The sequence below is a fragment of the Sinohyriopsis cumingii genome, chromosome 8 (assembly GCF_028554795.1).
Source record: "Sinohyriopsis cumingii isolate HCF-2022 chromosome 8, ASM2855479v2, whole genome shotgun sequence".
Classification (NCBI taxonomy): domain Eukaryota; kingdom Metazoa; phylum Mollusca; class Bivalvia; order Unionida; family Unionidae; genus Sinohyriopsis; species Sinohyriopsis cumingii.
This window is the reverse complement of record NC_142968.1, coordinates 104098358-104123255: the sequence shown is the minus strand read 5'-3', so window position 1 is coordinate 104123255 and position 24898 is coordinate 104098358. Positions and strand designations below refer to the sequence as shown.

At 39.4% G+C, this 24898-nt stretch overlaps 1 pseudogene; it reads left to right on the top strand.

Annotated features, from left to right (window-relative positions):
• The first annotated feature begins 900 nt into the window (after positions 1 to 900).
• On the top strand, positions 901 to 24534 carry LOC149794286 (uncharacterized; annotated as a pseudogene).
• Positions 24535 to 24898: the final 364 nt, after the last annotated feature.

Below are 24898 nucleotides of genomic sequence, written 5' to 3'. Positions count from 1 at the left end.
GTAACTGCTTGTTTGTCGGGATTGTATTGAAAAAGAACAATGCTTAAAGAGGACATCAGTTATGTGAGGGCATCATTACTGATTCATTAAGTCTTTAGTCCATTTTTTATTGAATGATTCATTTCATTTATTTTTTGTAATGTAAATCATACAAAATATACACGAATATTAAAATAAACAAGGTTTATATAAAAGAAAATAAGTTATGACACATACGTGACAAACGAAAACAAGTTTAGGAGTAAATAACCAGAAAAATATTTAGGAGTAAATAGCCAGAAAAAAATTGTAAGATTGTATCTTTGATATTATCTCTTCCTTTTTTTAATTGTATTTTTTAATTTTTTTATGTTTGATTCAAAGATTTTCATTTTCTTATTTATTGTTAAATAAATTAGTGTTTAATCTGAGATAATGTGCTATGTTTAAATTGATATTCTTGTCAAAGGGATTATCACACATCAATTGCCTGACACGCTTTGAGTTAAAGCAAATGCGATTTTCACACCTTCGAAGTTAACACACTATAGTTGACTGGCTTTAGGTAAGCTGCCACAAGTACATGACAGTCTGAATCGAAATTAAGTAGCTTATTTATTAAGAAATTTATTTATTTACGAATACGAATATGAATAGTTTATTGCATTTTTTGTATTAAATCAAAGAACACGTGTTTTTATGCATTGTGTGTGGCATCAACAACGTTTACTCCAAGAACAACCAGGACCGCAAAGTCCATTATCTGTGGCAGGTTTGAATCGCTGTACAAAGACATTAAAGCTACCAATCCATGGAAAGGAATGATATCGCGAGGATGTATCCTCCTCGAATAAGTTAAAGATCAATTTTAATTTTCCATAATTAATAAAGAATGTGCATGTCTATCTGTTCTTTGTTTCCGTCAGTTTACGTATACTCTTCATCAATGTCAAATATTTTCGACTTAAAAATAATGTTTTCCTATGGTAAGTAAAAGTACAGAAAATACACTGGGAGCTCCAAGAACCAATGATGATACACGCATTAACAATGTCCATTTTCAGGTGAAGAGTCGTGTTCTCTGCAGTGTTGCCTGTGTCAAAAAACCGCCATCGTGATCCTTAGAGCAGAACAGAAACCAGTGATCTTCGAGAGGTAAATCGGATGGCACAGCACACGAATAAAGTCTTAGAAAATGTGGCAAAGCAGTATCCCGATGTTTCCTTTGTCAACCATGAAAATTTCACCACGACATGTTGGCACGGGAGGGTTTGCATAAGGGATATGAAGGTACCCGTGTTGTAGTATATAACATAGATCATGAGATAAGGACAGTTGTCGGCAAGTTGTTGGCGGATGCAGAGGCAATCACGTATAGCAGTGTTGTAACTGATGGTGTACATGTTCTACAAAGACCCTCCATACACAGACAGACAAGTACGAACTGCAGAAAACGAAAGTTAGCTAAATAAATGCTACAGTATGTATCCTAGATAGACATCGTCACCAAATACGTTGGAAAGAATGCAAATTGCATGCAGTTTACTGGTGCTATAGAGCCTGATTCTGAACGCAATATTTATTATGTGTTATTGACTTCCAAGGAAACAAAAGCTAAACATTCAACCATTGTTTAGTAGGAACATGGTAATAGATTCGTAATTCTTAGTGTAGAGGAAACAGCTGCTGATTTCTCAGACGATGAGAATGTTAGCGTTTATGAGAAAAACTTATTTTATCTACCAAGAAGAAACAACGAGAAGGACAAAATCACGTGTCTCAATCAAGTGGTGGTGAAGTCAACTAAGTTTATGATAGTAAAAGTGTTTATGAAGTGTCCTGGAAAATTGAAGCCGGACATGGCGGTAAAGATACTTTGAGGTGATTTGAACGGTAATGTTGCCATGAGATTTTCCACAAAAGTCATGTTAAAGCCAAGAGGAATGTGATTGACAAGAAACAATTATTAGACCCAAAAGGACGCCTTGTGTGAAAGACACTTTTGACGCCACGATGGAAATAAGAAGCATCTAAGACATCCAAAGGACCCAGCTATAACAAAATCCATTTACAAGATTAGCAATTGTACAGAAAACGATATGCGTAGCAGCTTGTAATTTCAAATAAATATATGTTAATACAGTATGTTGGTGATCACATAAAGGCAAAAGCGCAATCACAGGGAAATAGTAAGCCAAGCAATACATTTTGTAAGAACAAAAATTCTGTGATTAATGAAATTTAAAAAAAAAATCAAATATTTTATGAAAACTTGAACTGTAAAAAAATACCCTAAGAACTAAAATGAAAGGCAAAATCAGGCATTCGTACAGGTGTAAGTATTTCGATAAACGAAAAAGAAGTGAAAACTCATCTATACAAAGTTAGTGCTATAAAGATCGATTCAAGATTCCATATATACCTTACTGGAAATCTCATATCACGGGGAAAACATGTAATGCAAGATGACATTTGTCATTCTTTAGTTTGTATAATTGGCATGCCCGAAGTCGTGAGAGTTTAGGGAACTGTTAAAAAAATTATTTGGATGCCTCATTAAAATGTTACATTTACACAACGTACAAACTTGGTGAATTATTCGTAACAGCCTTTACAATTTTAACATGTGATATTTGAGGGTTCGCCATTTATAACTGCAGCTTTTATGCTGCACGAAAATTACATACTATTTAAGTTAAAACAAATAAAACATGACTCCACCCGAAGGTACTTATACTGTATTCAATGATAAAACACTCATGAGCCTTTTATGTTTGAAATTTCTATTACGTCTTTAATTTATTTCTATCAAATTTAAACTGTATTAAATATTTCAAATTTAATCTTTATTAAACCTAATTTAGTGCATTTATCAGGTGGTAATTTTGCACCACAACCAGTGGTGTAATAAGGGTAAATGGGCAACGATGATGGCCCAAAGGGGTTTTCGAGCCCCAAGACCTCTGGCGCCAGTGGTTTTGGCGCCCCAAGACCTGTGGTACCCCGGGCAACCACCCCGTCCGCCCCCTCCTCCGTTAGTACGCAACTAGCCACAACAGACAATTGGCAATGGGTAGTAGAATGCTAATTCTTTGTGCTGTTACGTCGTTAATTGGGCACTATAGCGCATCGTTTGTTCTATTTCATAAATAAGATTATAGTTTCCTTTTATTTTACATTTCATATCTGTAAATTGTGGAAGAAGAATATCTGAATATTCATGAGACAATTGTTTAGTAAATTTCGCAAAACCCGTTGAAGAAGCATTTGTTAAGAAAAGATTTAAAAAATAAATACTTAGCCAGTCCATGGATGATGGTTGCGTTATATTTTGAGCAGAATCTTAAACAGTAGTTGCACGAGGAGGTGAGTTGGGAGGGGCTTTTTACTCTGGGCGCCAGGCAAAGGGGGTGGGGTTGGCCGTCGAATGCTGTTACTGTTACAGCTGAAATTTTTATCGTATTTCACTTCGCCTTAGAGCAAGAACAATGCCCCTGGTGCCGCGAACCCTCGCGCCGCCAGTGATCTTAAATGAGAGATTTTGCAATTTTTTCAATGCTTTGGTGCGACGACGCTATTTATCAGGATTTGCTACCAATAGGGGGTTTCACGGTTAGTATCTCCCCTTGAAAACACCCGAGGGCATATCGGTGCAACTCACTTCCGGATAGTTCAATCAATTAAGATGGCAGATGTAGATCAAGAAAATGTGACAGACCGCTCACATTATGCAAGCAGGATCGATATCTCACTATCTTAAAAAGAAATTCTATCAATATTTGATCAAATTTTTTTACATCTTTTATGTTTTTCTCACTAACTTGCTCTGCTCCCAGCTTTCACAAAAATATTATCTGCCCATTTCAGAACTTCATTATCTTTCCATTACCACCTTATGCTCTAGTTTGTATTATTTGATTGTGCGAAAGTGTATCGCTGCGTATAAAGTTCTTGCAATTTATCTCGCTTGAAGAATAATGAAAATATGTTTATTCTGTACAGATTCAATCACAGCAGTTAATGGAGGTTGAACGATAACGAGAAAAAAATTCTAACTTCTTAAGTTTTTTTTATTATTGATTTAGACTGTTGCTTTTCTATTAATGTTCATTATATTTTTGATGAAATAACTTGAGTTTTTTCAAAATGCACAAATGTCAACCTCGCTTGAACAGACAGGCGCACGTGCGAATCTCCTTGGTGATTATTTTAAATTTATTTCGTTGGCTTTTCTATCAATGTTCATTATATTTTTCATGAAATAACTTGAGTTTTTTCAAAATGCACAAATGTCAATCACACTTGAACAGACAGGCGCACGTACGAGTCTCATTGATGATTATTTTAATTTTATTTTCTTGAACGGTTGGAAATTTTAGAGTATACATTTTGGAGAAATATCAATGTTAGACACATTATGCATGTATATGACATTTGTGGCTCTCACCTCTCTGTCTGTCTATCTGTATGTCTGTCTTCTTTCATCTGGTGCATGGGTATGTATATCCTCGAATGAATGTATGTTCGCATACATGTATTACATAAACATACTTTTGGTTAAAAACGAGTATAAAATGATGCTAAGATAGAAAGAGTGACTGATAGATAAAGACAACAAATATGAATATTTGTGAGTATCCATTTATTATTGACTTGTAGAGTATATTCTTACAAGCGGTCTCTTTTTTAAATCATACTGTTTGCAATTTTACATCCGGTCACGTGGATCAATATTGATTTAAAAGGCGAACCAAAGTAATAGGACGGAATCTGTGAAATAATTGGATCTTTAAAACTTACATATTTGATGCAAGGAAAGTTAAACAGAATTAAACTAATTTTAAGAAGGCTGTTCAAGATGAATTTGCTGGTGGCAATCAGAAATGTTGTCTAAAGACCCCAGCAAATTTGAGAGTTATTACGTGTCAGCATAAGCAAAGAAAAATCATACTGAAAGTTATTGCATGTACCGTCCAATATTTGATGTTTCAATAGTCAAAAAGAAAACGAAACAACAAAAAAACGTCATTGGGCATGTTATTTAATCTGAATATTGTACGATATTTACACCCAAATATGAATAAATATTCCGTCTGCATTAATTACACTCATTTATCGTTATGATAGCTAATGTAATTATTGCTTTGTTAAGTTCCTCTGAATACATTAAAATACTGTGTTCCATTTAAAAAAAAAAAAAAAATTCTGGTTTAAAATATTCAGGATTACAAATCAGTTGACGTATTGAATTCGTGTTATACTTTTCTTATCGAACTTGTGTTATAACTTTCTTAACACGTGTTATAAACGAACTATTAGCCTTGCGAAAATAACTGAGAAAGAAGGATATATCAACGTATGAAAAATGCAAATTGTTGAGATTGTTTTCGTTAAAGTTATACAACAAAAAATGTGCAATAAATGTTTAAAATCGGAGAGCAGAGTGAAATGTTCCTACAAATGTATCTGAAATTATGGATAATGAATTTATATTATCAGGTATGGACATTGTATTTAATTTAATTATTTGATATCATTTAAGTATGGAAAGTAAATATTATTTAATTATCTGATATAATGTAAGTATGGACACTGAATCTAATTATCTGATTTAATGTCTATACTTATTCTCCTATTATGAACAAAAGATGTTTGACATACATAACTGATACATTGGTTTAGCCATAATGATCTGTAGTACAGCTAAGATACCTTCCTTTGTTGACTATGTTTCGCTAACCAAGTGTAGAACGGTGAACTATCCGGAACTGGAAATTTTTTGTGGGCATGCGTATTGGAGCTAAGGGAGGTAATTTTAGGCGCTACGATCAGTAACTCCGTTGCAACCGTGAAACCCTCTATAGCATGGGTATCTCTCTGTACAACTAGCTATTAAGTCGGATTTGCTACCAATAGCATGGGTATCTCTCTGTACAACTAGCTATTAAGTCGGATTTGCTACCAATAGCATGGGTATCTCTCTGTACAACTAGCTATTAAGTCGGATTTGCTACCAATAGCATGGGTATCTCTCTGTACAACTAGCTATTAAGTTAGATTTGCTACCAATAGCATGTGGTATCTCTGTACAACTAGCTATTAAGTCAGATTTGCTACCAATAGCATGGGTATCTCTCTGTACAACTAGCTAGATGTTAAGTCGGATTTGCTACCAATAGCATGGATATCTCTCTGTACAACTAGCTATTAAGTCAACTGATTCAGTTTGAAAATACAAGCCCACTAGTTTGAAAGCGGTCTATCGTTCTGTAGCTATTAGTTAATATAACGTGTATTTTTTTTATTGATTCTTGTTGTGCTTTTTTCTGCATTAATGTACATAATAATACATTTGTTGTGGCATTGGCACATTCCCATATTGTGGATAACAAGATGAGTAACAATTAGCCTATATATGTATATTAAAGGGCATGTAGTTGTATTATGTGTGAGAAAAACAATGCATTATGTAGCAAACGTAATTTAATTGCACGACAGCAAGAGTTATTGTTTCCTTTTGTAGTAAACAAATGATTTCATCTCACTAAATAAAATTAAAAACATTTGCGTGGAAGCAAATCACACAAATATGTTTCGTCTTTACTTTTTCCGAAAATATATTACAGCCGCCATACAAGCGAGAACGATCGAAGTAATAGGTAATATGATATTTCAACTGTTTTATGTATCAAATATCAATCTTCAATGATAAATTTAAGTTGTTGTCTTTGAAATTAAATCTTCTTGAAAATATCAGCACATTTTTTTTCAGTTGTATCCAAAGCAAATAATAATTTAACTTGATTATTGATATAAATTATATTATACGCATGCTGCTCGATTTAAAACTGAAACTCAACTCTGTACTATAGCATGGCCATGGGTGGTCTCAGCCCAGATGTACCTGTTTCCAAGTTGACAAGTTGCCGATTACGAATTTCAATCGCTCCCGTTCTTGACCTGGTCCGGAATAGAAAAACACATCGCTGTTTCTGTTTAAAACATAACGAAGCTGTTTTATTTCTGTAGTTTCAGTATCTTGTCGGACTCAACAGTGGCTGATTTGTCATGGACGAAAACAAAAAAAAAAAGGGACATGTGGTAAAATGGTAAACATATTATCAAATTTATCACAACTTGTAACTCCATAAATCTTAGATTTAAAAATTGCAGGGTTACGCTTGTAGATACAACAGGCTAAGCCTACAGATCACATCAATCAAGCACATAACGAAGGGGTTAGGTGGCAATTCAGAGATGTTTTCGTTGCAAGGAGAAAATGACACAGCCGAGTTAGTCATTTTTTTATACCAACGTCATGTCTTTATATAACCACTTCTCCCTCAACCGCAATCCATTTAAAGGTGATGAGTTGGCAGAAACGGATTATCAGCGGGGTTTATTGATACCTGTATCAGAGAATGGCATAAAGCTCTGCTATAATTATATATATAGGATTAGTTTTAGGCTCTTTCATACGTGTATGAATACAGATGTAATCAATATAAATCATGCAAAAGGATATATGAGAGTCAACGTATCATTTTAGGACCGCTCCGGTCGCCTAGTGGTTAGTATGTCTGCCTCGGATACGGGAGGTCGCGGGTTCGAACCACGGCCGAGTCATACCAAAGACTTTTACAAAAAATGGTACTAGCAGCTGCCTCGCTAGACGGTCAGCATTATGAGGTTAATGTTAGGACTGGTTGGCCTTGTATCAGTATAAAGTGACGTTTTGTCTGCGGCCTGATGCCCTAGCGCTAGATATCAACATAAAATGCCACACTGCAGACATCGTAGCGATATGACTGAAACTGTTTTAAAATTACGTTAAAAATCCAAATCAAATACACCGTATCATTGTACTAATGGTTGGTACAAGTAATCCGGTACGGAAAGGTACTCCGTACCATTAATTCCGTACCAGAACACGGGATCAGAGGAAAGGTGGGGAGGGTGGCATTACCATACCGATAATTTATTGGTAAGATTTAAAATCTGATTGCACCACTGATACTAGCATATTCAACAATAGTTTCAAAATGCCTCATTGTAAAGAATTGTGTATCCAATTTTGTATGCTGAAAATAAGATAGAAACAACATATCCTTTCACGCATTATACACGTTTTGGTCGAATGTTAATGTTAATCAATGTTAATTACACCTCTATGAAACTATGAAAATTCTAATTTTTAGGTGAAATGAAACATTAATTTTGCCGACTTATGCCGATTATAAATTACATAAATACATGAAAAAGAAAACAATTTTCAATTCATAACCTCTATTATATTTATAAACATCAAAATATAATATTTAATGATACTGTACTACGTGTTGATTCAAGAAAATATACTGAAATGTTGACTGGATCAGGACTAATATGAATCAGTGTCAGAATACACTAAAATATATTATTGCCTGATAGATTCAGTACCAAAGTATGCATCATGGGTAATTTAAGCCTACTTACGTAAATACATTAAATCCTAACTGTACGCAGCAGATACAAGTCGATATCACAATACAGTCTACGCAAATGTGCAGGACAGCACATTCATTGACCGCAAAGTTAATTCAGATGTTCAAGAGAGCATATTTACGGACACAAACGTTAATATAAATGTACATGAGAGCATGTTTATGGACCACAGACAATACAAATGTACAGGAAAAAAAAACATGTATGGACCACATTCGATACAAATGTACAGGGAAAAAAAAACATGTATGGACCACAGCGATACAAATGTACAGGAAAAAACATGTATGGACCACAGCGATACAAATGTACAGGAAAAACATGTATGGACCACAGTCGATACAAATGTACAGGAAAAAAAATCATGTATGGACCACAGACAATACAAATGTACAAGAAAAAACAAACATCTATGGACCCAAAGTCAATACAAATGTACAGGAAAAACATGTATGGACCCAAAAGTCAATACAAATGTACAGGAGTGCACATTTATTGGCCAAAATTGTATTTTTACGATTGGGTTAAGTATGGTTCACCCTTTATAAAATAGCTGAATGAACATTAGACTGAAAGGGCAGAAAATAAAACATTATATAGATGTGGGCGGGTGGGTTTATACAACAAATTCAAGAAACCACGTCCAAGGCCACCAACAAAATGAAGCAAGGTAAATACACTTGTTTTATAATGATGTCATCAAGCCTACTAATAAAAATATGTTATAAATCCACCAATCGGAAAGAACTAATCAAGAGCACGAAGATACCCATTTTGGTCAATAACTTCTGGTCCATGGTTCAAAACATATTATCTCCATACGTATCAGCTAATTAAAAATTTTATATGTGACAATTTGTAAATTATATAAAACTGTGAGAAAGTACCAACAAAACGAATTCCAATTCATAACATTTATTATTTTTATTTTATAGATTTGAACATTAAACGCTGACCTACTGCATGAGTATACCTTAAGAGCCTTACGCAGAGAAGGGAGTTTTGCCGACGCAGCCATATGAAGCAAAAAGCACCAAACGGGACATGTAGCCTGACAGTTTGTGCCTCTCCCCGCTGCAAAGGAAAAAATGGATCGTAGCCGATGTGACCATGATCCGGACCATATGGCCACGTCGAAAAAAAAGTTGGAGGCCGACAAATATGCTTAACGAGTTTATGAACTCCTTACTAAAGACCAAATTTGCGATCTGCTCGTTCGACAGGTGCTCTGAAGACATGGCGTTATATAGTTCGAGACCTCCAATTTGGTTCAGCGAGTTTTTCCTGGTTAATACTACCCTTGGGAAGTAACTGGGTGTCTTCCGTCAGCACATGCATCTTTTTTCCGTATTTTCACGGCAAATCGGCTAATCACTTATCTCATTGGGGGTGTTATCAAAGTGATATATGGCAAGCTGACCAGAGTTCCCCGTCGGTTACGTATAGCGTACCTATTTAGTGATGATACTGAGTCAGTGAAGTAGCGGGTTCCATCCTCCAGCTCTCCAGTCATATCCAAGTTCAACACCAGGGCGAGAGCAACGAGGTGCTGCTCTATCGACTTTAAATGACGGGTTGCAGTTGCATGGGGGTGCAGAAGCCTGACAACCGCCCTTGAAGCAGTAGGCTTAGTTACCTCTCCTTTCAGGCATATACCTCCATTTGCAGTAATTGACGGCACTCCACGTTTTGCGCGCAGCCACTCGTTTTACGTAAAGTAAGAACTCCTGGGTATACCTGTGTTCAAATAGTCGCTCGGTAGGGGTTCGGTTAAACCACTCCACAATAGCCTGAGACCGGTGGACGCCAACTTCATTGCGCCGAACGCGATCGCCACGCCTGGCTAGAAACGGCGGTACGGAGCCCTAAAATCATGACCGGCCACTTCATCGGGTCCCACTTGTAGATCCGAGGTAATCTCGGCAGCTTCTTTGCTGGATAAGAGCTCGACCGTCTTGTAGCCTCTGGCGACGTCCATCAGGTTCAGCGCCTACTTGCCCACGCTTCATCCAACATTGTATTGTGGCAGAAACAAGACATCGTACTGGCGCATCTCTCTGAGAGTCGAGACTTTAAAAGTCTGGCACGGTGACAATCCATACATGTGCCACGCAGATTGTTTCTCTCACCCGCTCTCTGGTGGTCTCTGTCAGAGCCCTGACACTGCTTCTAGATTTTCAGCGGCCACTTCTAACTTTCAGCAACCCCTGGGCTATAACAGACGGATGTAAGACGGGATTCCATCGCTAAGACTAATATAATCTGTGTTGGGGATTGGACCGAGACAAGAAAATCCAAGTCAAGGGGTTATATCATTTGTCTCCTCACGAGGCATAGTGTATAATGTAACCCTACGACTCGGATTTTCTTGTCTTTATACAAACATCGACATAGATTTGTTTTCTCGCCCAATTGTTTCCAACTAAATTAAATAATTCTGCACCCCTGACATTTAGTAAGCAGATTCAAAACACAGTATTCATCGGGTACTATTATTATTGCTTCTCAGTCTATATAAAGGTCATTATGTGTTTTACTCTTTCATGAAAATCTGAATAATTATCTGAGAAGAATATAATTATATATGTCGTTCTTAGAAAAGGAAAAAAAAGATTACGAAAAAATTATAATTGTTGTGTTGGAAGTATTGCGCAACGAGCGTCTCGAGCTAAGTGCTTTTCTTTATCCCATTACTGCGCATTAAAACAAATTAGTTCATGAGAGCAATGGGGTGACCTGTTGACCCTGAGTACACAAGTCCTACGCATGAGAAAATAGAAACATAAAATCATTTGATATTATTACTGCATTATCACATTTAATCGGTGGAAATTTAATCAAAGTGAAACTTACAATAAATAATTAATATCTTTTATACGGTTAAGTTTTAAAATTTATCAGTCCTAATTTGGAAAAAGGTTATGGTAGGCAATTGTACGATACTGTGCAGTACAATGTTCCTATTTAGTACAATTCTAAGGAAGTTTGTAGTGACATCAATAACTATCTAATTCATGACTTTCTAGGAAATTTATATTTTCTGTCCTGGAAATATGACAAGTGTGCTATCACTAGTGCATGGAAATCTTTTTGTGAAATAGCATGTGGACTTATGAATGAGCCATTCTGGTTGGTAAGTGCAGGAGTTTTCATTTGCAATGGCATTATTATTGTTGATTCAATGGGGGCTGATTGCGGGTGTTCGACAAAGTTAGAAGAAACTAGTTTGGCATTATATATTTCTGTTTTTTTGCCGGCTTTGCATTAGCAATTGAGAGTGTTTGGTTTTGTGTGACCAGTGATATGTATAGCCTGTGTGTCTCTGGAGCTCTATCATTATCTCGGCTTGTGTGTGTGTGTGTGTGTGTGTGTGTGTGTGTGGGTTTGTGTGTGAAAATGTTTTGTTTTCGTGGTATCAAAGTTGGAAAGACCTTAAGTTGCTTATGAGTGAATTTCTTTTTGATATATATCGGTTGTTGTTGTTGGCTTTTATAAAAAAAAACTCCGTGAGGCACAGCAGACGATATCAATGGTTTCTTTTTAAAAGTAGTTCACAGCGCATCGACACCATGACTGAGACAACAGGTCTCAGATAACCAGACAGAGACAGGAAAAGCATAGTTAGCAAAAGAAGTAGACTTTTTTGTCGCATAGGTGAGAAATATTGGACCCATATTTCGATGCCTACGCCCACTAAGCTTGGCTTTCATCCCGCCCGCATAGGGCCAGATAAGACCGGAATCATGATTACTGAGGACCTTAGTAGGCTTAGGGTTCCTGGTAACTAGCGTTATCTAGCTGATGCTCAGCATGGTCGGATTTCTGCAGCACTTATAGCCCGTCAGATGCTTTCCGCCGTGATTGGTACTCCAGGGCAACCCTGGAAGCTTTCCGAGGCCTCCACGATTTTCTCCCTTGAGTCCTGTAATAACTTTGCTTTTGTCGCATAGCACACGCTACAAATCACCAAGAGGGCTCGTGCACTGTTGGCCAGGAAAACCACACAGCGGTAATCATTTATTATTGTCTCTTGGCAACAGCTTAGACAACATGCAAACGTTCTGAGGATACTGTAAGCGTTCAATAGATATGGGTGCCGTTGATTCTTTTTTTACCAGACGGAACATTAAAAAGTCATGGCATCACTGGTCCCTAGCTCCCGACCGCGTTCGGGCTCTGTCGATCGGTCTGTCAGGCATCAGCAAGACTCAGCAGTTGTTGAACCTTCTGACGCGCTGGACCAATGGGACTGGCTGTACCTGGCCTCCCCCATCTCGGTCGACCAAGCGTGCAGCGACAGCGACCCATTCTGATTTGAAATCTATGGCACGCTTTAAAATGGCGTGTCTGTACCGCAACCTGTAACGCATTGGTCAGTCTTTCAATTTACTCAGCCAGTGCTCTAACATGTTCAGCAGCCACTGGCGGCGTAGCCAGTACCGCAACTAATGCCACAATTAGAAGAGGAAGGTGAAACCCTATTGTTTGATGACCACTGATAAACCCAAACGTACCTCCGTTGATAAAAGAAACGGTGGCAAAGGTTTAGAGTTTGCGATGACAGTGTTTAATGTGTTGTTTTAGAGCGGTTGAAGGGCAGCCATGACATATATAGATGGGCCTGGGCAAACAATTATGATATTATGATCTTTGAGATCACTTGCGAATTCGCTCTTGCTTCATCTAGCCAAGAAAGAAAACCGGACAATGCGTTACCTGGGAATGCAGCGTGGAGTATAGCCTTTTTCCCCGACAACGTTGAAGATCTTGCCAGCCTTTAACAAGTCCATCTAGTTAAATAACAAGGCACCAAGTATAGTATGGTGCTGGCTGATATTGGTGACATATTTCCAACAATCGTCAATTCATCCTCTCCCCCCTTATTGGCAGTGGGGTTATCCAGGACATCGGTCCCATCGACCGATGTTGTTGTCTAGCTCGTCGTCCGTGCATAAAAGCTGCTACTTTCATTGAAGGGCGTCCAGGGAAGGTGAACAGTTTGTGGAAAATGTGCGTACAACCATACGTACACGTATTATTTATTTGAAGCTAAGGGTGACCAATTACGTGCCGCCCGACATGTTAAACGTAGTCAACAAGGCGGGACAACAAAACGTCGCATACATTGTGGCTGTGTGTGCGCGCGATTCCGTTGTCTCTAACTTACCCATGGGTTGAGGGCTGTGCCGCTGTCCTTCATGACGTCATCTATCCTTCCTTTAGTCTTCTCGACCTCATCGAGCCGAGCGCTACTCAGCTCCATAAGCCTTAGCTGACCAGGCCGACTGCTCTTTTGAGCTGGCCCGTTTCGTGCAGGTCTCCGAGCAATCAAAGGCCTTGTCTTCATCGCTAGAGGACTCTTTCCCTACCCTATCATCCCGCTAACACCGTAGGCTGTCCACAATGGTATCCTATTGACCCCTTGTGTCATTGATTAGTGTATTGGTGATAGTCATCCCTTACTGCAACGATACTAAGACAGCAAGAAGCCTACCTAGTCCCACCCTCCTCCCGCATCCACCAGCCCATCGAATCCTCGCGGACTCTTGTAAACACGTGGCAGCATCGTGACTGACTTCGTACAAGAGACAACATTGGTGGGCCAAACACCGTTCCCAAAGGCTGGTCCTAGCATAATGTGATGTATGGTGGGGCCAAACCAGCCTTTTACTACTATGTACAACTAGTAATGAATACTTGTATCTATACTTCAGCACAGACTGCACCCAGGGCACAACACACATCCAAGGGTTATCTCATACTCCATCAGTAATCATACACAATACGTATATATTCTGCATAGTCAGACGAGGTTATCGTACACCATGCGTTAAAAAAAATTAATGTTCTCAGTTAAAGGCTTCATAAATAATTCTCATCTACTTTGTTTAGACGAAAGCTAGTAGTATAGTGGGATACCTTAGCGTCAATTGAAATCGCAGTCAAAAAGGTTGTTGGAACGTTTAGCACCGAAACATTTCAGACCCACCACCCCGGAAACGTTTAGCGTCAAGGGGAATTGAACATGGGGAATATTGGGACTGTATAGCGTCATGGGACAGTGAGGTTTTTGAATAGGGTAGTAGCTAGAGGGTAATTTCAGCTAGGTCAGCAGGTAGCGTGTAGCGGGTGGCGGTTAAGTTCGGCTAGTACAGCGGGTGGCGAGTAAGTTCAGAAAGTTCATAAACTATACCAATAAAACAGCGCTTGGCGGGGCGGGACATAGAACTTATTTATAGACAGAGACATATACATACGACACATACATAGATGATGAACATCAATCTGTCACACAAACAACTATACAACCGACTAAAAACATATTTTAGGCAAGAAAGCAAATCTTTTCGAGGCAGGATTTGGCCTGAAAATGCCTATGTTTTTTAAACATCATTCCGTAAACACAGAGGTCATCTCATAGGTCTTCTTCTCTTCCTCAAACTTCTTCTGATTTCTGGACCATAGATAAGGACTCTCTACAGACAGCCTTGTCTCTCCACATAGATTCTTCTTTTCCAAACGCCCGTCTCGGTGATCCGGATGATTGTCCATGATGATCTGACATACATGGGTATGTCTGTAAGGAACAGCATTCACGATACGAGAGTAAATGATTCAACGTTAGTCCACATCTTATGACGACAACGGGTGAAGAGAATGAAATGAATCGCGGTTATTTATAGTGGAAGAGCTGATCGAAATGGAATGAGTTTTGTCATCAATCAAAACAGGCGTTACAAAATTAAAGTGAAGACGGGAAGCGATGGACTAGCAACGGCTACCAAAGCCAACACATTCTTACTTTCAGAAGAGGCCGATTTTAATTGGGATTTAGTAGATTTTCTTTCTTCTTCGTAAGAATTTGTTCCGTTAGCAGCACCTTGCCGACTTCTCCTTCTTTACCACACGTCGAGGATTTCAAATAGAGACAGAAAGAAGAATTGGAGAATTTTTTACAACAGCAGAAAGAAGTGGAACAAGCTTTTTACTTCATCAGCAACAAAGATAAGAAGAAAGGGCAAGAAGGAAACGACAGGAAGAAAAAACAGCAGCAGAGAAGAAAAGGGTCCAGGAGAGAACAAGGACAGTGAAAGTCAAACGGTGACGGTGCTCTTAGATATTTTAGCAGCGTTAATGAGTCTGAAATAAATGCGTCCGACTTCTTTTTAAGACCCAAGGGAAAAAGACCTTCCCGAGCCAAACAGCCTGTTGATACACCTCAGATACCATCCTTAGTGATTTCTTCCAAATCATTGACAGGAGCAAGACCAAAACTAGGCCTTGGCCGCGGCAAAGGGTATGGCAGTTAATGCTGATTACGTCCCGTTCCTGAGTTTGGATTTTAAAAAACAAACACCCAATGCTCCTTTTCAGGGCCACTCACCTCTCTCGAAAAGAGATAGCATTCATTTTGCCAAAATTACTTAAAACTCAAAAGCCTTTTTTGCCTATGATGTGCGCGTGTGAATGAGTAAGTGTAGGTCCTTACTCTAAAACATTAAAACCAAGAGACACTTACATTTTCTGTCTGGTCTATTCTGGTACAAATTTTACAATCCAATACACAACACAACACTTTAAAAAGCCCATAGACTTTTGTCACTCTCTCTGTTTTTTTGAATTTCTTCACTTTCACAGATTTTATACCTCTTCTTCCTCATTTTCTTCTCGTCTTCACTTCTCCTATTTTTTCTCTTTCTGGTCTGTCTGGGTTCGTCCTTTGGGGAGGGTACAACTTCTTCCTGTTCTGATCCCCCTCTTCCTCTTGCTTCTGTTGCTTTTTAGAGCATTCTGAAGACCAATGTCCTTTCTCTTGACAATGATAACCGGTATCTTGACTTTTGTCTCTTCTGACATCTGTCCTGCTTTTTGAAGTTCTGGATACTTTGTAGCCCAATGCCCTTTTTTGTTACAGATATAGCAAGTATCTTGACTTTTATCTCGAAAGGAGAGGAGTAGTTCGTCGGTTTGTCTGAAGAAAATGTTTGTATGACACCTTGCAAAGCTCTGATCAAACGTTCGACCTGTGTGGGCTCTTCCATCAGTCTGATCGGTTTGAGAGTGAAATGAATACTGGGAGGGAAGACACTGACCATTTATATAAGGAAGACCCTGGTCTGACATGGATATAGGGACCCATGGCATTTAAAATGTAGTTATTTGACTTTTGCAGTCAAGAGGAAACGATCGCATCATTGCGTGGAGAAAACAGAATAAAGTACGAGGCAGAAACATGATTTATTGCCTCGCACAGTAGCTGAAGTCTTGGTTCAAATTCATGCAAGCGATTTTGAAGATGACATGAGTGAGTCCGAATACAGACCCAGAGAGTCTACACCAAACCAAAGTCCATCATTAACTCCTCAAAACTACTACCAAGTTCGAGAGACGGAAAAGCGCTCCTCTAGAAAATTTAGAAACACTGCTAACACGTACACGGTAAAAATTAAAGATTTCAAGTCAGTCGTACCGCTGAAGAAAACACCCATGGGGGTGAAATCTTTGTTTGTTTCGGAGCAAAAAACACTGATTCTCATTCTTAACCGCAGGTCTTTTTTATACTTGAATGCGTCTCCACTGATTGTCGTATCAACTTGATGACAGGCATCACACGTCGTGGAGGGGTTCGCAAAGGACCAATTCAGGACAGTTCTTGCTTGGACAAATCCAGCAAACTCTGTAACATGCCTGATCTCTCTTGGACTTTGATTTTGGGGGGCGGAGACTTTGTGAGCAGCTACCACTGCAGCTAAAGAAGAGGAGGATGCCACCGCTGGAGGAGAAGTTCTTGGAGATGTGGGTTTCCGTTGTTTCATCAAATCAGGAAGAATGGGTGTTAAACTGGGTTTGGCTGGCATCACTAACAACGGAGAAGTGGAAGACCCTGAGGCTACTGGAGACGCGGTCACCGTCGCTGCAGGACGTGGTTTGCGAACCCCAAAAGAAAGAAAACGAAAGGATTAACTTCTCGTTTAGCCAAAGATTGGAACGTGTTGTCCGTCCTATTCAAAGCCCCTTCACCCATACGAAAACATCATATTCAAACATCCCCCAAAGACGTCGTCGATACTGTGTGTGAATGTTGCTGAACGTCTTGAAAGGCACGATATCTTTGTCTAAACACCAAAAAGAAAGCTTAGCCAGGCATCGACACGTTCTTTGCCAAATGGTCAAAAAGAAAATACCCATTCGTAAAAAGAAAAAGAGGCTGGTACAACGCGGACGCATTTTTCCCATGTTGTTAGGACCCTTGCTGAAGAAGTATTGGGAACAATGCTGGAAGGACTCATGGGAACAAGATAAAAAGGACCAAGACTATCATAGGGACCTTTGGAGTTATAAGATTTTAGACGTGACCATTGAAATCCAATGGAAGGACGAAAACTGACTTCAGTGCCTTACAAACGATTAACTTTTGAACCTGACTTTTGTGACGAGAAGAAGAATTATTTGAGATCAAACTTATCCCTGTACGAAGCCACGGGTCGGGTAGGAACCAACACCAGTCAAGGCATTACGTATGAGGGTTATGCAGAAGGTTACACGTTTTGGGCTTTTGATTTCACTCTAGATCAAGGCAGCAACGAGGGACATTTCCACCCTATAAAATCCGGCCAGATTCGTGTGGAACGGCAGTTTGCACAGCCAATACCCGTAAACAACACGGTGAACGTCATTATGTATGCCGAATTCGACAATACCATAGAAATCAACAGTTTGGAAAGAAAAGTCATTCTAGACTATTAGAAAATATGGAAGCCTGTAATCCTTCTCTGAATAGTGGATAATCTATGGAAATGGAATGGGAAGATACCGTGGAAGTAGAACCCGAAGACAATGACGAAGAGGACATAGTCATGAAGTCCAGATGACCAGGACAAGAACAACATTAACCTCCTGTTTTGCCAAACACCCGGCCGAAATAATTAAGGAATTGATCAAGAAAGATTGCTAATGATGTCAAAACTATCATCCCAGTCAAATTCAACAAGATACATGTCTGATGTTGAGTCAAGAAGAAAATCGGACAAGTATCTAGACGAAGCTTGGAGTCTCATCTCGGAAGAAGCCGTGTTGCATCAATGACATAAAGACTTGCGTAATCATTGCTCTCCTCCACTGATGGATCTAGAGATCCATCACATCGAAGCTCTCTTTTCTCAGAGTGCAGATACGAAGCGAAGAAACGGTTATTTGTCAGACTTTCAAGCAAAAGGTTCGGATTGAATTCATGACTTGTCATTACCTGTGAAGAAAAAAACTAGACAAAAGCACAAAAATTGATACCTGGGAACTTTGTTACCTTTTGAACCACAGTTCGTACACTGCTTTTTGGAATCCTGACATGTGTGCTAAAGATGAATTTCCGCGTCGCAAACCTCAAGACCATCAAACTTGTGTCGTCAACATGGACGACATCATCTACCAGGAACCCACTTGGTAGCCGTTTACTTTTCCAGTGATGATTGTGTGGAATATTTTGATTCGTATGGATTACCCCCATTGGAAGACGACATCATTGACTTTATGAGAAGAAATGCCCAGACGACACGATTCAATAATATGAAATTACAAGGCACAGATTTCCATGGTGTGTGGAAAATAGTGTGTTTATTTTCTTCATCAACGCAGTTTTGGATATTCTTTAGAACACTTAGTGATTTATTTTGAACGTCACTCTTCTAGAAACGATGACAAAGTAGATCGACGGTTTTGTTACCATTATGGCTATATTTTGTCTTTAGCTAGGAAACGTAATGTACACCAATGGCCCAATGACTTCCATCACTGGAAGTCTAGCTTAACTTCACAACGTTGTCAACCTTGTCAAAAATAGTTTGTTATTTCAAAAATGTTTCTTTAATTGTTAATTTTTGGTTGTTAGTTATTTGCATAAAAACGTGTTTTTGAAAAAATGTGTCTGTTGTTTGTTTTTAATTTTTATCATGATAAATGTTCTTTGACTAACTTCCATCCCTCACCCTAAAATCAAACTATCACAGCGTTCCGACTCTAAGCATTGTAGGGATGTTTTCTATCGCGTCCGCGCTGGAACCACACAATGCGAAGCGGTCTCCAGTCTGATCATCCATTGTTGACTCATCCTCCTATGAAGATTCTTTCTAATTTAGCTAAACTAAACGAAGTCTACGTGCATTTGCACAATGTCATGAAAGGTCTGATACCCAAGCCTGAAGAGATAGAGAATATCAGAATGCTGAAAGTGGCCGAAGACCTGATAGAAGAGGTCTTCAGAGAGGAAATCAAGAAAGAGTAAGAAGAATGGACGGGGATGTACAGACTTTAGAAGCAGAGACAGGAGAGAGAGCAGAAGCAGCAACAACAGGAACCAGACAGAGGATTTGTCGACTGTCGTGTAGACACGAAAGAGTTCTCCTTCTCTTTCCAAAGAAGCAGACCCTATCCGGTGGGAAAGCCTGCCTCCAGAAAGGGACGCGATCTTAGACTATAAAAGATTGCCATAACTCCCCGACCACAAAAAATAGCCCTTTTCATGGCTACCCCAATACCCTAGAAAACAGATACTAATTCAATTGCCAATTGTATGTTAGCAAGTTAAAAAAATATAGAAGTGTGTCTATAATCACTTCATTTCATTGTCTTATGTCTAAAAAAAATATAGAAGTGTGTCTAATAAGCACTTTGTTTCTGTAGCTTGTCAAAAATAGTATGTATGTGTTTGTGTTTTTTAGTTAGTGTATGTAAGTAAAAAGTGAGTGAATGTTTCTTTTAGGTCCGCACATTCCATGTTTTTCGTAATAATATGGGTCTTGTAGGTTTTGGTGACAGGACATGTTTTCATTCACGTCCGCGCTTCACAAATATAAATATAAAGCGATTATCACCCTGGCTACCCAGCGTTCACTCGTTAACATGAGCAGAATTACAAGATTGATAGAACTTCAGATGCACCTGGAGTATGCCAGGTGGCTCCTGGATGAGCTGGCCATGGAGGCAATACAGGACGATGCCAGGCTTAAGGAAGAGGACAAGAGAAAGAAGATAGAGAATTAAGAAAGCATCTTGCCTCACCTAATGATTAGGTCAGTGTGTGAGGTGAAGACTCTCGTAACACCTCTACTACCAACAACACAGCCACTACCTCATCCACAACCACTACTACCAGCACAGAGACCCGTGGACCCCAAGACGGAAAACTGGGATGAGGTGTTGCGTCAGCAGGAGGTAAATAGACCACATCATCCGCGGGTGTGGAATAGGAGAAGGAGGCAAGATTAAGTCTTCAGAATCCCACAAACGGAAGACTGGGGTACTGAAGCCAATCAAGCAGCCTCTGCGCTCCCAAGAGCAAGACTGAACTGGGAGCAGGACTGGAGTGGACGTTGCGTGTGTGGGGTCAGACCTGGAAGGTACACACATTAAGAGGTGCATCTGAAGTTCAAAAAACAGCCATTTTCAGGACTAACCAAATCTCTAGAAAAGAGACTATTCAAGTTGCCAATTTTTGTAAATGCGGAGTAATGTGATTAAAAATACTCACTCATTTACTTATGTGATAGTGTGTGTGTATGTGTTTGTATGTGTTCGTGTACATTTGTGTGGATAGTAGATATTGTGTTTGTATGAGTGCGCGTACGTTTGTGTGGATAGTAGATATTAGGGTTTGTTTTCTCTCCCTTCTGTGTTGATAGCATAATTGGGGTTTGTTTTTTCTCCTTCCCGTTTGTGAATAGTATATTATGGGTTTATTTTCCCTCCTTCTGTGTGGATAGTAGATTTTGTTTTTCTCTTCCCTCCTTCCCGTATGTGGATAGTATATTTTGGGGTTTGTGGATAGTACATAACAGTTTTTCTTCTTTCCGTGTGTGGATAGTAGATAATGAGTTTCTATGAGTACGCGTACGTTTGGTGTGGATAGTAGCTATTGGGGTTTGATTTCCCTCCCTTCTGTTTGATAGTATAATATTTCTTTTTGTTTTTTTCTCCTTTCCGCGAGTGGATAGTATATTTGGGGTTTGTTTTCCCTCCCTTCTGTGTGTATAGTAGATTTTGTGTTTGTTCTCCTTCCCGTGTGTGGATGGTAGTTTATGGGGTTTATGGATAGCATATAATAGTTTTTTCTTATTCCTGTGTGTGAATAGTAGAATTTAGGGCCTGTGGATAGTATACAATAGTATTTATCTTCTTCCTGTGTGTGGATAGTATATTTTGGGGTTTGTATGAATCGACGTACGTTTTTGTGGATAGTAGATAACACTGGACAACACATTTTTACAAAAGTCATGTTACTGAAATAAAATTAGTCAATTCTTATCAATTTTTATGTGCTGAACACGAATATGACAGTCAAATTGCAAAATTGGCTCTAGTTTTTTTGTAATCTGCAAGAAATTAATGTTTACATAACGAAATGCATTCCAATAGTAAAAGGTCAACTGTAATAGCCTACCTATAAAAAATCAAGTCATTGACTACATCTTAGATTTCTTCGCCTGTCTCTTGTACAGCTGTTCGGGAGCATCTCTGAGGAGTGTCCAGCAGTAGTCAGCCAGCATTGTAGTGGACCATTTTCCCTGGTATCTTTGTTCCATTGTTGCGATATCTTGATGAAAACGTTCGCCGTGTTCATCACTAACAATACCACAGTTGCTAGGAAAGAAATCCAAATGGGAATGAAGGAAGTGAATCTTTAGAGACATATTGCAGCCAAGTTTCTTATACTTCATCAACATGTCTTCTACTAGTTCCTTATAGTTTTCTGCCCTAACATTTCCGAGGAAGTTTGTAGAAACTAGGCGAAAAGCATTCCATGCTTGTTTCGCGTCACCTTCCAGCAAGTTGTTGAACCGGTCATCTTTGAAAAGCTCTCGAATCTGAGGACCCACAAAGACTCCCTCTTTAATCTTTGCTTCGCTGAGTCGAGGGAATTTTTCATGCAGGTATCGGAATGCTGGCAAAGTCCGGTCAATGGCTTTCACGAAGTTCTTCATCAAACCTAGTTTGATGGGAAGGGGTGGTAGCAAGATTTTCTGAGCCTCAACCAGAGCTGGGTGTTGGATATTCTTCTCTCCAATGGCTACATTCTGCCTGTGAGTCCATTCCTTCCTCATGTAGTGCATTTCCCTTGCTCGGCTATCCCACTCGCATAAGAAACACATGTATTTTGTATATCCTTGCTGCAGTCCCATTAAAAGGGCAACTACCTTCAAATCACCACAGAGGTGCCAGCTGTACTTGTTATACTCAATGGAATTCAGTAGCTGCCTTAAGTTATCGTATGTCTCTTTCATGTGGACAGCATACGCTACTGGAATAGATGGAAGAATGTTTCCATTGTGCAAAAGCACAGCCTTGAGACTCAGTTTCGAAGAGTCCACAGATAGTCTCCATTCTTGTGGGTCATGAGTGATTTTTAAAGCATTCATGAGACCCTCAATATCGGAACAGAATATCAGATTACTTTCCTTTCTGAAGAAAGGCTCCAATTGCTGGTGGTGCTTTCGATATGCAGTAATTGTGACATCTTCTTCTAGAAGATTCCATTGTTGGAGTCTTGATCCTAGCAATTCTGCCTTGTTCTTTGATAAGTCCAAATCACGAATCAGGTCATTTAGTTCTTCCTGTGTTATTCTGTGTGGGGTTGATGATGCACCACAGTGAAAATCTGGATCACTGCATGCTGATGGACCAGGAGAAGAACAGGTCGACTCACCTTTGTCTTCGTCAGATGAATCAAGAGAATATTCTGCTGGAGGTTCTGGAATAGGAAGTCCCTCACCATGTGGAACTGGTCTCAATGCAGACGGAATGTTTGGGTAGACTATTCTCGACTTCTTTCGCTTCGTTATTCCGCCGGAAAGAGGAGGAACCAAGCAGAAGTAACAGTCATTTAGGTGGTTGCTTGGCTCTCTCCACACCATTGGGACTGCAAACGGCATTGATGACCTTTTGCAATTCAACCACTGTGAAAGCTGTGTTGTACATGTAGCACAGCATATATGCGGAGCCCAAGGCTTGTCTTGGTCACCAACCTTGCATCCGAAGTAAAGATGATATGCCTTCTTCACTTGAGAATTGATACTTTTCTTCTGGTTGGCAAATGTCACTTCCCCACAAATATAGCAAAAATTGTCCGCGGTATTAACACACTTTCGAGGCATTACTGTTCTTTATTGTACGTAAATGGATAAAATAATAAGTTTTATGTAACAGTAGCTTGAACTGTCTCGCACAACGTCTAAAATATTTTAAATGCTGAACCTATCTGATTGGGCTTTATATAGTACACTGCTTACGTCAGCTTCAGCAGCCGCCTGGCATTAGTATAATAGGCCTACACATGTATAGTACACTGCTGACGTCAACTTACTAAAGCAGCCGCATGGCATTAGTATTGCATTGCATCAGAAAATGATGCAATCAACTGTGGATGATGTGAGCATGATGGTATTATGCAATGTTACATCATTATTCCGGATGTTGCTGCAGTCCTACTGGAGAAATTTACACAGTGAAACATAGAAAATGAGGTATATGAATATCTTCAAAACGAGAGCCAATACAAATTTTTCACGGTTATATTCGTGTTCGGCACACCAAAATACTACAGATTAGGGCCTTTTCAAGTCAGTAATGATTTCACTGTTGACCAGTGTAATATGTGAAGTGAGTGTAAGGGTTGTTTGCCTTTACATCCGTGATTGAAAAATATAAAGTCAAGGGTCCGTCATTCGCGCCATCATGAGCGAACAGAGCAACAAGCAGCACCTATCAGCAGTAAAGACGCTAACGATGGAAATGATACCCGCTCAAGCTATGAATGCATTGAAAGGCCTAGCTCTTTTTTGTAGCATCAGGCTGGAACTTGAGAGCTCAGGACAAAAGGACAACCTTACTCCTGATATGGGAAAAACAAAGAAGAACAAAACATGGAAAGAGAGAAGGAATGTTCAGCAGCTTAAAGAACAGTCTACTAGCACTCCAACTACAGTTGCCATTGCAAGCACAACAACCGCCCAGCAGTTGACGACGTATACACCTGCAATATCAAGGTCAGCTACTCCACCTCAGACGAAAAAAACTACATAATCATCTACTCAACTGCAATTGGATAAAGCTGCACAGGAAAAGCGGACCGCACCAACTAACCAACAGGAACCTGTATCTAAAAGAAAGGTGGCACTAACACCATCACCACCACAACCAGCACTACCAACTATTCCAAGACTGCACCCCCAATCTTCCCTTCTGACCAACGTGGGACTATAACAACATCTCCACCAAAACCGGCAGATCCAAGAACGCTTAAAAGTGTCCTGTACCAAGCACACAGGCACATTGCATTGGGATATTCACAATACTTAGGTTTGGAAGATCTGTGGAGCGATCCAGCGGCCACACAAACCCTTCTGGACCACTTGAGCGCTCTCATAGTCAGTAAATGGACTAAACC